This window comes from Oryzias latipes, chromosome 16 (genome assembly GCF_002234675.1).
Source record: "Oryzias latipes chromosome 16, ASM223467v1".
Taxonomy (NCBI): domain Eukaryota; kingdom Metazoa; phylum Chordata; class Actinopteri; order Beloniformes; family Adrianichthyidae; genus Oryzias; species Oryzias latipes.
In genome coordinates this window covers 27,959,404-27,974,005 of record NC_019874.2, presented here as the reverse complement: position 1 = coordinate 27,974,005, position 14,602 = coordinate 27,959,404, and the positions used below count along the sequence as shown (strand labels likewise).

Sequence of the window (14,602 nt, the reverse complement as noted above, 5' to 3'; positions counted from 1 at the left end):
AAACTGTAGAAATCAGTAAAAGTTTTCACTTTAAAGCAGCTGGATTTTCCCTGAAGTCACTTCACATTTCTTCTGCAGAACTTTGATTGGAACCGCCAGGTGTAACCCAATGCTTTGAAATGATGTGCTTTGGTTATCTGCCTGAGCCACATCAAGCAGCAGCGGTGGAGACAGGCCGGATCAAACTGAGCTCATCCACTCCGGCACCCATCCTGCAGACCGGTGCACAGCTGGACCTCTAGATAGAAAGAAAATGAGCTTGGAAACACATGTGGCAGCAGATAATAAAAGTCGCCTAAATGAAAGTTCCCCCCTAAAGAATGATTCATATCCACTTCTCACACCTTATTTTCTAGACATAAATAACATTTGTTTGCGACGATAATTTCTATCCATTTATTTGTCTGCTTTTTTTGCTGGACGTGAGGAACTGAGGAATAGAAAAAATGTAAAATATTAAACTTTAACAATACTCAAAGAGGTTGAGATAATTGGTACCTGATTCCACAGTTTTCTTTTACAGCTTAGAGTAAATTTAACCGTTTTAATTTAAGATTAAGTTACTTTAAAACACGTGAATGTAAATATGTTAGCATCATTTGCAAAACAACAGCACTATTTGAAACTCAAAACTAAACATGGGTTGGTTTGTACAGATGTATAAAAAATAATATGAACCTCGAGGAATTGTGTTTTGTTACCTTTTCACTTTGAATAAAATGTCAAATGAACTACATCTTTTTTCCATAAAACAACATTTTTTGATCATTTTATCATTGGCTAACCTGGTGTGTGCAGATATGCTTTGATATTATTATTGTTGAGCTGCTTAGCTTGACAAGTGTCTGAAATAAAAAGGTTTTGTTAATCCAAAATAGTTCAACTGACTGATTTTAAGTTTGAATCAGGCGGACATCTCAACAAATGCTATATCAAAACTTGGGATTCCATTCAGAAACATACAGAACTTTTTTTTTTTTTACCAGCACTTAATTCTTTATGCACTGAGCTACTCAAATTATTAAAGTTGAAACTAAACATACAAAATGACTTATTGTTATTTACAAATACAGAAAAAGCAGGGGAAAAGGGCCAAAGCAGCTTGCATGAACATCTCTGATCACCGGATGACCAAGAGGCAGAGTGATGAAGTGCAGAGCGACATGCTCTAATAAAGTTCCTTCAATAAATCCTCTTTTCCTAGAGGTTATCGTATAAATAGAGGAGCAGTGAGTTGCTGATTCAGTTTAATGGCATCTTTGCAGCTGCAGAATTTGACTGGAATGCTGTAGAATCTGCAGCTGCAGCTTCTCAAATCTGGAGACCGTCTTTGTGTGATATTTGATTTCAAAATCCTTCAGTTTGAGGATAATTACCAAACAACACATGGTGGTTAACAAGTTGATGCCAAAGGAGTAGGACGGCTTCTCTCATTTTTGCCGTTTTTATGGATCAGAGAAATAAAGACGTAAAAGAGGACAAGCAGATTGCATGATTCATATATGAATATGAACTGGATGAATTGTATTTCCTGTGGAAACGCTTTATTGCGGAAAGTTGTTGCTGCTATTGCTAAAATGCTAAACTGTCCATTGAAGAAGCAAAACGTGCTGAATAGTGCATAACAATCTGAAAACAAGCTCTATGATTATGAACGTCACCTGAAAAATCTATGATTCTGCATAATTAGTGATTATTCCCTGAATGATTTGAACAAAAGGAATGTCTGAACTTAGCTTGAGTTTCCTGAACTTACTCTACATCAAACGTTCCTGAGGACTTTGAAGGCTCTAAGCAAAAGAAACTCCTGAAGAAAGCGGGTTTTGAAAAAGCAAACAGACTTTTATATTTCAGAACAATTGCCGTTAGTTTCTGGAAGAAATTAGCTAAAGACAACAATATTAACCTGAAGTTACCTTGATTATTACGTTCAAATGACAATATTTCACTTAAAGACTCGACTAATATAAAATTTAGATTGTCAGAATCCAGAGGCTTCAGATGAAGATGTCGAGGTTTTCGTTTGGACTTATGAGGATGGAGGAATGAATCCATCAGAGGAACAGACCGTGTTAGATGCTTTGGAGATAAATGCAGGGAAGCAGATTGAGATGGTTTGGACAGAGGGAGAGTGATGATGTTGGTGAAAGGATGCTGAAGATCAAAGAGCAAGTTCATCGATGCAGTGAAGGAGGACAAGAGGGCGGTTGGCGTGGAGGAGGAGAATGCAGAGGATAGATGGTGGTGGAGGATTTGCTGTGACGATCCCTATGAGGGAAAAGCATTGAAGGAGAATCCAGAGGCTCCAGAGTACACAACGCATCGGTTTTATGCTTTTGTGATCAAAGCTGCTCACACAATTACACGAGAGAGACCAACATCTGATCGGAATTCTTCAGAGATTTCTATTCTTGTGGGAAAATGGGAGATTTAATCCTGATTTCGAACAATTAGACAGGAGTCAAAAAAGTGTCCGACCTTTTTGAGTGTTAGATTATTTGAAATAGCCAACTGGTGAAAAACAGTAGTTTGTGTGAGAAAAGGACCTGAAGATGGGGGAGGATTTTGACTCAACATCACCCACAGAAGGGCGGAGAAAGTTCCACCATTCATTTCTACTCTAAATGAGGAGGAGGAGGGTTTTCTATAGCTCCTTGACATCATCCTATAGTCTGAAATGCTTTTAGTTCAAAAATTGTGGATAAAAATCACTGAAATTAGCAATAATAAGCTGAATGTTTTGATGTTTGAAGGCTGAAAAGTGTGCTAAAGACATAAATGAACAAATGAAAGATACGGAATAAACAAGTGATTGCTTAATGCAATCAAACCGATTTATTAAACACAGACGTAATTAACTCAACGCCGACACTCTAACCTTCTTAATCTATTTAATATTATGGAAGCTAAAATGTGGGCCTGATTGCTGTTTGGCATGTAAATCAATAGGCGCATGTCCTGTAACCACTTTAACGGATTCATATTTCAACAGCGCCTCTCCCCGCAACAACTCCGCTTTGAAAAATCAGCAGAAAATGTGGCACACGGCATCAATCATGGCCGATTTTATTTGCCTTCATCTCTATCTGAGCGGAGCAGCGACAGTCATGTAGGCCAGTTAGTGTTGATGAGAAGGAGGCTGAAGTCTGCTCTCAAGCTGTTCGAACCCTCTGTTCACATTCAGCACAGAATCTGTTTCTCTGACACAGAAAGAAGGCCAACACATGACCTACAAACATGTACAGTCACGTGGAAAATGGAACAGTCTCTGAAGGATCAAAAGCCTTATTTGTCAGCCTTTTGTTCAAAGTGGTGTCACTGAGGCCACAATTAACACTTTTCCCAAGATATGTGTACGACTAAATGACAGAAGGATTACAGGAAAGTTGATGTTTAAAGTCCTTTAGACTCATGTTTTCTCAGAGTGTCACCTTCATTTAAAAATAACTGGAAATATGGTTTTATCAATTAAGATGAATTTTATTAATATGTTGCAAACATAAAATTTGAAGGAGAATGTTAAAAATGAAAGCTTCTACTGGCCTCTGACTCTGTGATATGCTGCACATAAGAAATTAGTTTCTTTTTTTTAAAAAAAAGCACTTTTTAAGATGTTTCTGTTAGTTTTATCTCCAGAGCAACCACTTTAGTTTTTGGTCGCCTGGGGTTGGCGAACAGGTCTGTCGCTTTTAGGAGAGTCTGCAAAAGGACATTTTGGAGTTTTCTTGGCAACAGAGGTTTTTGTTTTAACCACGCCCACATTCCTAATATGTTCATACTGTATTGTTTTGTTCAGCTTGAACCAGCAATTTATGCATTACATTTTCACAACATTAACGTTCCAAAATATGGGAGAAACAGGAAAAAGCTACTTTTGCGATCTCGCCACCCTAACGTCGTTCAAAGCTTACAAACTTTAAAACCAAAATTTCTTCCTAAAGATGGTCGAGGAATCCCTATAGGAGGAGTTTAGCTAGTACGAAGGGTGATTTGATTTCTAGGAAAATTTAAGATGGCCTCTTCCCAGTTTCATTGACATTTGACCTCAGCAGGCGTCTGAAATTTTGTTAATATCACTGTAACTTTCACTAAGTTTTTTTTTTCCCTTATAATGTGCAAAAACGTAAAAAGAGCCAAATTTCCCACTTTGCCAGAAAAATGGCTGCTAAGCCTTTGGTCCTGTAGCTATCCCATAATAATTTCAAAACTACATTCAGAATTTATTATGGGATATATCCGTCAAATGTGATTTGGATTGTTAACAGATTTTGAACTTTTTTTGAGCCCTATATCTCCTGTTGAGATGTCATCTCTTCTTTTACCTTTTTTATCCGTTACTGGAAACGTGCTAATATTGGCGAGTTTTTGAGTGTGTGGTGGGGGTAAAATGTTTGGTCTTTCTTTCGCATGAAGGATGAAGAATTGCAAGAACATTACGGTCCTTGCGGTCCTGGACTGCTGCGGGTTTTAATTAATACTTTAAAGTAAAAAAATCTAAACTTTTTTCAAAATATAAAGCTGAGGTATTGATGCTAAAGCTAAGTTAGTAATTTTAACAACCCAGCTGCAAAAATGATATTTTTAAAAATGTAAATTGTGTAGTGAAGTAAAAGTGTAATTTTACAACAGTAAAAAAGTACAAATTCTTGACAATATAGTGTCCCACATCAGTGTCAATAGTGTTGGTGTGTAAGTCTCTATTGCCTCCCAGAGGCTGCAGGTCCAACTGCACTGCAGGGTTTCTGTGAGGCAGTTTCATGAAGGTGCAGCCGCCAGCTCCCCTGCACCAGTTGAGGGTTTCTGCTTGCAGAAAGGCAGCAGCATTGATGGCTTTCCATCTTTTTGGAAAAATGTCTGTGAAGTCATAAGACTGAAGAATTGCTCCGTCACAAACCCAAAGTACAAAGATTTGAACCACTCTGAATGAAGATCTCAACATGATGACTTTATAAACATCCATTTTCCTGTTTTCCCTTGAAGTCAAAGATTTAGAATTTCATCCCGGGGGCAACCCTAAATTGTACCCTTCCTTCTTCCGGGATGATGAACATTTTTCTTTTCTATTCTCCCCAAGATGCTTTCGGAGCAGACCTTATTTAGAGCATTTCCTGTCAGGAAACAGCCCTGAGCATCTCTAGACATCTCCAACCCTCTGTGAAGTCAAAGCTGGATTTATCATCACCCTCACTTGAGCAGTTTGTGATAAATGTATCTGAATCTGATTACGGGATTCCTCCAGGCGAGGAGGGTGGCCGTAGCTCAGCTGGAGCAGTTCACGCGCCTCAGGGAAACTGAGCGGTGAGATCAGCTGCAGGATGAGTGCAGAGGAAGCTGCAGCGCAACAATAAAGAAACAGCTCTCGCCACCCCCTGCCTTCATTAGGCATCAAACAGAAGAACAAGGCTGGACATTTAAGAATCTGAAATGAGTTTACTCTGCAGGGTAGCAACATTTACTCTCCTTAATCAGATGAGAGGATCAGAAAAGTGATGGAGGCTCAGAAAGCAAACACAGAGAAGCCGCTGCCTCCTGGGCGCCTCCGCTCCGGGTTCACCTGCCACAGCCTGCTGGCTGATCATGCAGGGATGATATCTCAGCTGGCATGATGGGAAATACAGAGCCGTTTGGAAAATGATGATGCTGATTACAATCCAGCTAAAGCTTTTGTTTTCGCAGTTCCTGTGTTAGCGCTCTAATTACAACGTAGACCCTCTGCGAAAATTACTTATTTCAACAATTGAGAAGGCAACCATTATGGCCCAAGTCTAAATTAAAAACTCTCTGTAGTTGGCTAATGGAATCTGAGTATTATATAAGCCTGGTTCATTAGCCAGATCTCATTATCTGAACATCTCCATGTAGCAGAGAGTCATTCAGATCCAGCTGCTAACAAGCCCTCACAGGCTGAGAGTAGTAATCATCTCTGGCATTTGCCTTTCACTTCCACCTCCTCTTCCTCTCTACCACCCTGTGACCAATCCAACGCTCTATCAATTATTCAGCTGTGAACTTTATCTGCTGTTCTCCTCCATACGCCCGCAGCCAACACAAGCAAGATGCCGGAGCGGCGCTAACAACCCTCACGGTGGCAAAATGCCTCATTCAGAGACGACTGTTAGCAGTCACACAGGCAGAGGAACGCTCGGGTGGTGCAGCGCCGCCGAGCCATAATGAGAGCTGAATAATGTGCGCCTCTGCCTTCCGCGCAATGGGCTTCTGTAGAGGAGCTCATCTTCCTCCTGATAGAAATGTTTCGATTGTTTTTTTTTCTTTAAACACCACCAGCAGATTACAATCTCCCTCACCTGCAGAGAGCATGTTATTTAGCCTGGAAATCAAATCCCAGGGAAATTCTCAGACAGCATATGTTGTGTAAAATCAATCTCCAAAATGCTGATATTTATAGCTGCAACACATTTGCCCGGTGCTGGCAGTTTTCTCCTGCAGAGATCATGCAAAGGATGTTTGTCGGCATGAACCTTAAGTTTCATAAGGAAGTTTTGGGAGTTTATTTCTGAGCACAAATGTTTGCAGGTGTGCTTTGGGAGGGGTTGCTACAGCAGGAAAAAGTGCTTACATGGATAAAATACACTTATGTAAATGATCCTGCAGAGGAGCGCTCACATGACGAGGTTTCTGCAGCATCTCCACTTTTACGAAAGCCGGAGAATCCGACCAAAACCAATCCTCAAAACTAGAAACATAAAACTTTGATTTTCCATAAAAGTTCAATCAGATCAAGGAAAAGGTTGAGAAATGCTTACACAATATTTTTCAAATTGATGTCTTCTTGTCTTGAATTATAAATCAGGTTACCATAGCTGCATCAAAGTTATGTTCTATAAATCAATACCTATATTTGTCCTGTGAGTCAACAGCACGTTTTCTCAAAGTGTGAAGGTCATTTTCACACGGAATATGTGCGTTTGTGAATTTTAAACACGACCAAATATATGAACACATCTGATGATGAGAAACTTTCAGGTTTGACAAACATGCAAATAAAGAAGACAGCAGGACAGAGACAAAAGCTTTTTTTCACATGGATTTCTAATGTTTCATTATATTATCATTTAAAAAGAAAAGTTAAAAATACACAAAGATGCAAAAGCTGGAGGGAAACAAGTTAAGGTAAATTAAAGTAATAAATATTAAGAGTGATAAAAATTAGGAATTAAATAAAAGGAATTCAATAAAAAAAAACATTTCAATTCAAAGTAAATAGTCTTAGTTGAAATAAATTAAAGTGCTTGTTTTTCATCTATTACAACCCAAGAGTTTGTTTTAGTGAGTATTTTGTGCTATAATGTGTATTTCCTGTGTTTTAAATAAATATTTTGTCCAAATTCTAAACACTGTAAGAACAAATGGCTGTGTTATGTTTCACTTTTTCTTGTAACAACACGCTGCAGGCGTTTGGCAAGTGAGGCGCAGTGTTTCCCCTGAACAAGCCTGACAGGGTTTTAGCTGCTCAGCACGTCACTACAGAGTTTTTACTAATTCATGGCTGAGAAATGAAGGCGTTCCGCTTTGACACCAGAATGTTTTACTGCAGAAGTATTGTCATTCAGCTGTTTATTGCAATCCATTGCTGTCACCAGTCAGGCTACAAATCCACTTTGTATGAGGGCAGAGGGGTGAATAAAATCACACAGTTTAGAGTCTGTGCAGAACTTTTTAGACAAATCTACCCCATCCTACAAGTAAATATATAGTGTAAACACAGCTTTTGAGCGGCCTGACCTGAGTGCTCAAATTTTCGCTAAACATTATGTGACAGGGTCCCAAAACTTTCTTAAGAAAGTGATTATTTTCAATTTTCAGAGCCTTAGGGGGCTGCAGATGAAGCTAGAAATCTAGTAGAAGTCCTTTCTTTCAGCTTTTCCCAGTGATTGATTGATCGCACTTCCAGGAAATGACGATGCCCAGAGGAAATAAACATTTATGCTGGACCCATGACATTGGTCCTTCACACACAGCTTTGTGCATTGAGTAACCATCCAAACTGTTGATTTGCATCTCTTTTAATGCAAATTTTAAAATCCTATGTCTCTATTTATGGTTATAAGTAATTTCTCTGAAAATTGAGTGTTAACTGCAGACCCAGTCACACACTTTTACAGTAGAATTACTCACAGTTGGTCATGCAAAAATCCCCAATATGATGAAAAATTTTTATTAAACTAAACTCAATTATGAGTATATTGTTTATAATAAATGGTTAAGTGTGGGAAAATGGGGCCCAATCATGCTGTTTAATGGTTTTCTAATATTGTCATCTCATGTTAACCAAATAACCAAATTCTTAAACAAAAATACTTCTAGTTTAAAAAAAAAATGTGTTCCCTTTCCCCGCCTGGTTTGGAGGCGGATACCATCAGTCTGTGGGAGGAGATTTATGAAGATAAAGTGAAAAAATATCTGTGGCACAATATTCCAATATTAATCGCAGTAGCTTTTACACATTACTCTAAATCTGTTTAATTTTTAAGCTTTTATAATAATTTAAAACCGCATAGACAATGGAAGCATTCTGATCTCATTCCTTCTAAAATAAAATGTTTTTTGCTTTTAAATGTATTATGATTGTTCTTCACAAAAAACAACCCCAGAGTGGTATTTTGATCCATTCATGCGTTTCTAAGCATTCCTCTAAAAACCTGCTCTCTGATCAGCAGCCCTTCCCAACCCAATGTTTTATTGTTTATTGCTTTTATCAATATGTTCACTTTTTCATTCTCATTTTCCTTTCCGGTGTTTCATCAGTTGGGACTTCTCCCTCTGGGTCGGCTGCTGTTCAGCCTCTGGATGGGAAACTGCATCACCGCTTAGCTGTGGTGGAGCGGTCCCCGCCTGTGATGCTGCATTTGGCTGGTTATGCGGCTGTTCACAGAGAGGTAAGTTCCAATTAGCGTTTCCAACATCTTGTATTCGTTCACAGCCTTTTTCTCATCGTCTCTCCCCATCAGTTAGGGGGGGCTGGGAGGTGTGAAAGAAGTGGGGGGGTTGTGTAGGTACGGGGAGGGGGGGCCCTATTTTTACATTTTTTATTTTTTGTGCTTATTTTAATTTAAGTGCTTGTTTTTATATTATTTATTTTGTTTTGTTTTAATGTAAAGCACTGTGTTATACTTTTATATGAAAAGTGCCTTATAAATAAAGCTTGATTGATGATTGGTTTGATACCGATGACATCACACTCACTCGGTCCAGTTCACTTATACAGTCAATGACACACACACGGGGCCTGCTTGACCCATAAGTCAGTCCACACCACGGTTCCTGCTCACAAACACAGCTAGGATCCATCCAAAGCATGAAGCCTGTTGAGAATCCTGAACATTTCAAAACATTTGGAGGTCACAACATCAGACTATGGAGTATTTATGTCTGCTGCTTTATTTTAGATATTTATTTATGCTGCCATGTTAAGTTATGGGTGTGTAATGGGATCATCCTGTGGCGAATGAAATAGCAGCCGTGTGCTGTGGGATGCTGATGGATTTGATGGACAGAAGTTGAGTTTTTACCCTGACTTTCATCTGCCTCCTCTGACGACTGAAGGATTTGAACATGTGGGTCTTGTACTTTGTGCCAAGTTCTGACATCTTCAGACCATTTTTTTTCACCAGACACATTTAAAGATGTCCAAATACAGACGGATCATTACAATTGTCACAATTAGAAAGAAAAATGTTGATATAATCATTGTGACATCTTATTTAACGTCAAAAGTATTTTTTTTCCATCTGTTGTTTACCAGCTGGGCTCATTATTGAACTGGATCTGCTCTGGATCTACACACAGAGGGGAAGCTAGCTGAGTCCCCCAGACAGGAGCAGGTATTAACCTTTCTCCCGCTGAGGAGGCAGGAAGTGGGTGGCAATGGCCCACGCTGAGGAGTCAGAGCAGCTCCATGAGGAGGTCAGAGCCCAGACGGGCGTCGCTCCTCTGCTGCTGGGTTTGTTGAGCTGCTCTGTGACATTTGCAGAAGTTTCTCAGTAACCTCTGGACTAAAGCTGCAGCTGTAGGGTTGCAAGTTTTGCAAAACCTTGGAGAGTGTGAATCTCTGAGCATGTAGAGGGGGGAGATTCTCGCTGACTGTGTAATACAGATGTATGTGTGTGTGTGTGTGGGGGGGGGGGTGCAGCAGTAATGGACCTGTTCACCATCTTTGCAGGGATTTGATGAAACAGCATTACTGCCACATTTGTTGAGCCTTTGGTTTTTGGGCAGTTTGAAGTTATTTTCAGAAAGGAGCTGCTCTGCAGCAAAAACTCAGATATCATTAGAAAAAAAACGTTTTCTGTCTCTAAAAATGAATCCAAGTTTCCTCAGCAACAAAGCAATTGAAGAACAATTTCCATTAAAAAATTCCAATTATGCAAAGTCACAAGGGGTTTAGTTTAGATTAGCTGAAACTCTTCCACACTATTGAGGCTTTTGAGCAAATTGCTTTGGATGGTATTAGAAGCATTTGAAGAGCGCTTCAGCAGTAATGTTCCCCATGCAATAACCTGGTAAGAAATTAGAAGTTGAGCTGCGAGTGCTGTGCATTTCCTGACTCAACATGTGATGGATAAGAACGCTGAGAAATGTTTAATTGATGCGAGCTCTTCAGAGAAGTTTCCTTCTCAGGTCGGACGCTTGCAGCTGCTGGGGGAGATGTAAAGCCGCACTTACAGAACAGCCACGTGAAAAGGCTGCAGGCTGCTGCGACCTGGCGGAGACAAAGATCACTGCTGCCCTCCTGTGGAGGAAATCAAAACTGCTCTTGCTCAGACCTACAGTTCTGATTTTCTTCAACCTGTTGGCTTCTGCTTGATCTGACAAGATAAGTTTATATTAAAAAAAATGGGGATGATTCCTGCCCAGTTAATGAGGTGACCAGACTAGCATGATGGTCAGCCAGAACTTCCCACATGTTTTAAGCGTCTATTGCAGATCCAGAGGTCCCTCTGTGGGTAGAAACCTGAACTTGAACTCAGTTTGGGATGGTTGTGTAGTTTGGGGTTTAGGAAGGCTTTGGCTGATGAAACAGCAGACTCTCTAAGCTAAAGTTAAAGACATGAACATTAGATGGATGTGAGTCCACAATTGTAGCCGATATGTTAAAAACCGGTGAAAAGCTGAGAAGTTTCAAAGGTTTCCTATGTTCCTTGTTTTGGTCTTTTTCCAACTTAAAGATCCACTTTTTTTAAAATCTATTTTAAAAGCGTTCCCAGTGGTCTTTTAATTAGGATTATACCATTTTTAGCCAAAATCAATAAGCCTGTGTTGTTTTCTCTGAGTTGTGGGGGGGACTGTTGGCGTGGAGCGACCCCCACCCCATACTTCCCATTGCTGAGAGCTCTCCGCTTACACTTTCTCCCATTAGATTACAATCCCTAACCTAACATTATGGGTGCAACAAAAATGGCGAGCACTATCAGAGCCATCCGGCCACAGAGGTTTGAGCCGGATGTCAGAATGACACGGATCTATTTGTCTGTAAGTGGACGCATCAGGATGGAGCAGAGCAGGGAACTTGTGGCCCATCCAGCATATTTTCTAAGTCACAAAGAAATCCTTTTTCAAATGGTGTTTCTTTTCCCTTTTTTACAACAATTTGATTTGAATAAGGACATACTCAGAAATGTAAATTTGAGCTAAATTTTCTTGATACAAGGCCTCCGTCATCAGAAAAATCCCACAAAAACATGTGAAAAACAGCAGAAACAAAATTTCTATTGAAGTGGGTCTTTAATTGACAATTTATGTCAAATAAATGAACTGTGATATTCAAGCTTTTTCTTTTTCATTTAAAATGGTAATATTTGCTAACTTTAGACAATCTGGTCAATAGTTGTTAGATTTAATCAACCTCCTGTAACCAGAGCTAAATGGAGTAAACTCAGCAAATACTAAATGGAGTAAACTCAGCAGGAAGCAGTGGTTGGGAGATATTTACGTTTAGAAATGTTCTCTGCAGAGAACACATTTGCATTGCTAGTTGTCAGGATGCCTGTGTAACGGATTTTCTGTGATTCAGCTCCGTGACTTCCTCTGTGGGCCTCACAGAGAGGAACCACAAAGTAGCTCTGTTGGTCATTTCACTCTGACCAGCAAGGCACAAAGAAGACGTGAACAAAGCAGCTTGAGATGTTTTTCTGCTGAAAATGTGCAGTATCTGAAAGGGGAAGTCTTATAGTACGGGTTTCTTTAGTGCAGCAAAATTCTAGAAGTGAATTAAAAACTTCAATTCAGGTTTGAAGGCTGAATTCTACTAAATGAAACCACCTGCCTGTCAGGTCAGACAGTCTTGAGCGTTGATGTTACAAAAAAAATTAAAAAACCTTAGCAGGTTTTTGCCCACAAGTTTAGTCTTTAAAGCAAATATTTAACTTAACTGTCCAATTTGTGGCAAAACGTTTTCTTTAGTTGGTGTTAGCACCTCATGTCGGCTTGTGAAAGTTAGCCTTAAGCGTTAGTTTTGTGGGCTGTTAGTCAGGTTTTTCTCTAAGTCCTGATCAGTCACAGACTGTTAGAACGTCCACCTGGAAACCTCCTCTCATCCCCGTTTGTTGCAGCAGTTTGCCTGCAGGCCTAACCTACTTTTGGTTAGCGAATCATTTCTCAGATGTTCAGAGATGTTGAGAGTTATGGCATAACCTGATTTTAATTCAAACACTTTATTTTCTAATTCAATTTGACTGAAAAAACTGTAACGTTTTTTTATTGTATAGTATTTAATGGATAATTAAGACATCTACAGCTTTAAAAAGGTTTTTCAAAGTAAAGATTTAAAAATTAATGTAGCGTGTCGTAGGTCCGAGTCTTGTAATGAACTAGTTTGCACAATGAGTCTAACGGTGGTAAAATATTTCAAATGTCTGGCCTCCATAGTGAACAGGGGTGTGACATAATTTGTACTTTTAACAGAAAAAAGGGGTACAAAGACAAAATACAGGGTTAAAGAATTCCAACAGACAGAAATGCTCATTCTTAATGACAAAATTTTCAACTTAAAAAGCTGAAAAATATTAAAGAAAATGTGAATCTTTACATCCTGATGAATTTCTGTAAAAAAAAAGGTAAAAATATATAGTAATAAAACTGCAAACATTTGTGTTTTTACTTTGCACTGATTTGGAGATATTATTTAAAAATTGGCCTGTCAGGTATCTGCAAAAACCTAAACATTATTTAAAATTTAAAGTGATTATAAAACCAAATGAGTCATTTTATGGTATAATGCTGTGCAGAGGATGCCTTTCATTTTTAGTTTTATAGGAAAGGGTCAAAACTGGACGGCAGGTTTGCATTCAGAGCTGGAACACATCAGTCACACAAAAACAGATAAAAGGGAATCAGTGAAACAAAATGAAAGGTCTGTTTTCAGTCAGAAACACATCTTCACACTTGCTGAGAGGAAAAGACAAAAACGTGTTGAATATTTGTTTCTTTTTGGCTCTGTGGTGATGGAAGCTGCATAAAAAAAATATGACTCAGTCACCTGTCGTGTCTTATATGGGCTGTTTTGGATTAATAGAGTAACATTTCCTACATGACTATGTATGTTAAAAAAAGCAAGAAAGGGGAGGATTTTTCTTAAAAGTGTTAAAATTCTTTGTAAGCCATAAAAATAGGGAAATAATTTATCGTTTTTTTCTTCCTTCTTTTGGGTTTTAAGCCTACAACAAACATTTTTGGTAGTATTTAATACACAAATATATTACAGCAGCACAGTACAAAGTAGTGTAAAGAAACAATATATAATAATCTTTGACTTAGTGCTCGCATTACAACAGACTGTCCAAAATGATATTGCAGCAAGAGCAATAGCAATTTGCAGATGAAACAATGCAACAAAAAACATTTTTCTCTGTTCTGTGATTGGTCAGCTTTTTTTTTAATGGTTTTAACGGTTAGATCTAAACTACTGAGCTAAGTGTGTAAATGCTTGGTAGGCCAAACACTTATATCTCACTTTAGTAGTCTGGATCTGCACGCAGAGGGGAAGCTAGCTAGTTTGTTCTGTTTCTCGGAGCTGTCACAGACCTGTTTGCGTCGTCGTAGTGCAGTCATTTTTACCTGCTTTCATTAGCTGCTGTTTGTTTTATTAAGAGGTCAACAGACTACCAAAGAAAGTAAATTAAAAGTAATACAGAAGTCATGTGACGCGTTAAAATTCTGAAAAGTAATATTATAAGCCAAGGGTTTATTCTTAAGTTATAAAAGTAATGTATAACAGTTTGGATGTGTAGAATCCTGGCTATAATAGGTTGAATATTTCTACTTGTTTTGAGCTTGGTGTGTTTTCTGTCCACCAGAGGGAGCCATAGAGTCTTCCTCTAATCAGTTGACATCCTGTGAATCCTTTGCTCTGTTTAAACACTCGATGCTTTTGAATTATCCAAACAAATGTGCAGCAATTTTTCCTACATCTGGAAAGACCTACATAAAAAAAGGAGGAAATCACAACAACCCAAAAAAGATCTCAGCATTTAAATAACTGAGTTACCCTTTAAAGCAATAGATAGGTGTTTCATCAAATTCTGAGATGTTACACAGACACCACTTTGATCATTACTGCTTTCTTTTTCATGATGAATTTATTCTT

General features: G+C 38.7%; 1 protein-coding gene and 1 long non-coding RNA gene across 2 annotated transcripts in view; one reads left to right on the top strand and one right to left on the bottom strand.

Moving 5' to 3' along the window:
- Positions 1–14,602, bottom strand: part of LOC101159293 (gamma-aminobutyric acid type B receptor subunit 1) — a gene marked incomplete in the record, with an annotated part of 118,173 nt that overhangs the window by 85,746 nt on the left and 17,825 nt on the right.
- The window catches only part of LOC110016708, a 24,993-nt gene continuing 19,240 nt past the window's right edge, over positions 8,850–14,602 (top strand). The window contains exon 1 of the long non-coding RNA XR_002292041.1: positions 8,850–8,897. This is a non-coding gene — a long non-coding RNA (uncharacterized LOC110016708). The remainder of the gene's footprint in view (positions 8,898–14,602) is intronic.